We start from the raw sequence: 2,793 nt of genomic DNA, 5'->3' as shown, positions 1-2,793 counted from the left end.
AAACCTAAGCGTTACAAGTTTTTGGCGCCGTTGTCGAGGATTGTCAACTGTTGCCATAGTCATTTTTTGTGAAATTATTTATTTTCAATTTGATTTATTTCTAACATTACTAACTTATTCTTTTTATTTTCTGCAATTTTCTTTTCAGGTGTTTATGAGCATAGATCGAATTGTCGATTTACTCCCTGTAGACCTGAAATTGAGCGAACTTTCAGACAAAGAAGACGTGAACGAATAGCTCAAAGACAAGTCTAGATGAACCTTGGCAATCAGAATCAAGGCCAAGGTAATGAAGCCGATCATGTACGAAATCCTATCCTTATTGGCGATGATAGGGATCGATGCATCAGACAATATGCTGTGCCACTTTTCAGTGAGTTAAACCTAGGAATTAGAAGGCCAGATATTAAGACAACCTAGTTTGAGTTGAAACCAATGATGTTTCAAATGCTACAAACGGTGGGCCAATTTAGTGGTATTCCCACGGAAGATCCACATCTCCACCTTCGATTGTTTATGGAGGTGAGTGATTCATTCAAGATAGCCGGTGTGACTGAAGACGCACTGAGGTTGAAGTTGTTTCCGTACTCGTTGCGAGATCGAGCAAGAGTATGACTCAATTCATTGCCACCAAGTTCCATATCTACATGGCAAGAATTAGTAGAGAGATTTTTGGTTAAGTATTTCCCATCTAACAAAAACGCTAAGTTGAGGAACGAGATCACAACTTTCCAACAATTGGATGACGAGTCTTTGTATAAGGCTTGGGAGAGATTCAAAGAGTTACTTCGTAAGTGTCCTTATCATGAGATTCCTCATTGTATCCAGTTGGAGACATTCTATAATGGTCTTAATGCACATAAAATATTAATGTTAGATGCTTCCGTGAATGGTGCAATTTTTTCTATGTCTTATAATGAGGCTTATGAGATCATCGAGAAGATCGTGAGAAATAAATATCAATGACCAACAAATCGAACAACTTCAAGAAGACGCGTAGCCGGAGTTCATGAAGTAGTAAGCTTACCAGTTCTTGTGGATTGTTTTGTAGATAATCGTTCCTGACATTTTTGAAGGATCATTCAACTGACTCACACTATCCATCTACGTTGGTAGTTTTTGTATCTCCTAGGGTAGTGGCATGTATATATAGATGAATATGTGGTTGAAATGTATACGATGTTTGATAATGGTCCATTTGTGGTATGTTTAGGTAAGTAATTGAACTAGGTTGTAATGCTTGAAATAAGGTAATGTTGATTGTTTTTCCATGTTATGTTTTGGTATATTTGTGGTGACGTTTAATGGCATACTAGTTATGTAATTTGAGAGGCTTGAAATGGTGTATTTATGCACGTTTGAATGGTGTTCAGGTCTTTTGAAAGTGTGCAATTGGATTGAATGTTTATACATGGTTTTGTTTTTGTTTTTGTTTTTGAAGTGGCTTGATTTTAGGTAAATTTTGGGTTCACACGGGTTGAGACACGGGCTGTCACATGGCCATGTGAGGCACACGGGTTGATGACACGACCGTGTGCTATTTGAGAATTTATTAGGGTTCAAGTCAATAAGTTACATAGTCTAGCATACACGACCTGACACACGGGTGTGTGGAGCAACTTAGAGAGTTACATGGCTTGGCACACGAGTGTGTGACATGGCCGTGTGACCCTACTTAGTGTGTTACATTGGTGAGGACATAGGCTAAGACACAGTTGTGTGTCCCTTGTTTGAATGTTACACAGCCTAAGACTATGTCACATGGCCTGGCCATACAGACGTGTGACCTCTGTTTTCCAATTTCTGCAACTTTTTCTTGGACTTTCCTTTTTGTTTCAAATTACTTTTTATTTACTTCCAAGTTAGGGCCTCAAAGGCTTGATTTGGGGACGAAATGTATATAATTGAGTGATTTATGATATATTTAAGTTATTAAATGTTATGATGTTTTAATATTTTTGATTGGACGGTAATGCTCTGTAACCCTAATCTGGTGATAGAGATGGGTTAGGGATGTTACATTTAGTGGTATCAAAGCCACGATTTAGTCGATTCTAGGACTAACGTAACAAAGTAGAATTTAGTATATACATGCCACATATACCCTATGATAGTGTAATGCTTTTGATATGCTCTAATATTATATTTTCTTATAGATTCAAGATGTCAGCCGAGTCAAACCAGGCTGTAGTTAATGAAGTTGAAAGTAATATTCATGCTTTGAACCCTAAAGCAAGTAATAGTGCGTCGATTCCACAATCCTTTCATGATGAAATGAAAAATGTTTTTCTCGGAATGATGAACTAGTGGTTCAATGAATTCAAGCAAGAAAATCTTGCAACTTTGCCACCTCCACCCCCTACTGTGCCTCATTCGAAACCCTTGGGTCCTCAAAATCCTATGCCTATGACAGTTACTCGAGTATCCGTAGATAAAATATGGAAATGTAGAGTAGAAGAATTTAAAGGCAAGGTGGATGATGATCCTGCAAAAGCCGAGTAATAGCAACTGAATACAAAGAGAGTCTTCGCGTAATTGATGTGCACTCCTAAAGATTGTTTGAGATATGCTGTGTCGTCACTAGAAGATGATGCGTACTTATGGTGGGACACTTTGAGCACGATGAGATCAAATGATCATATTAATTGGGATTTCTTTCAAACTGAATTCAAAAAGAAGTATGTTAGTCGGTTGTTTATTGACAAGAAAAAGAAATAATTTCTTGAGTTAAAATACGATAATGGACTATAGCTAAGTATGAACGGGAGTTTGTGCAGTGAAGTAAGTATGCCC

General features: G+C 37.6%; 1 non-coding gene across 1 annotated transcript; it reads right to left on the bottom strand.

Moving 5' to 3' along the window:
• Nucleotides 1-705: 705 nt before the first annotated feature.
• Nucleotides 706-812, bottom strand: LOC121214998 (small nucleolar RNA R71). Its single transcript, XR_005910733.1, has one exon. It is a non-coding gene; the product is annotated as a small nucleolar RNA R71 (small nucleolar RNA).
• Between the last annotated feature and the right edge of the window lie 1,981 nt (nucleotides 813-2,793).

The sequence above is a fragment of the Gossypium hirsutum genome, chromosome D02, assembly GCF_007990345.1.
Source record: "Gossypium hirsutum isolate 1008001.06 chromosome D02, Gossypium_hirsutum_v2.1, whole genome shotgun sequence".
NCBI lineage: Eukaryota > Viridiplantae > Streptophyta > Magnoliopsida > Malvales > Malvaceae > Gossypium > Gossypium hirsutum.
This window is presented reverse-complemented; position numbering and strand designations above follow the sequence as displayed.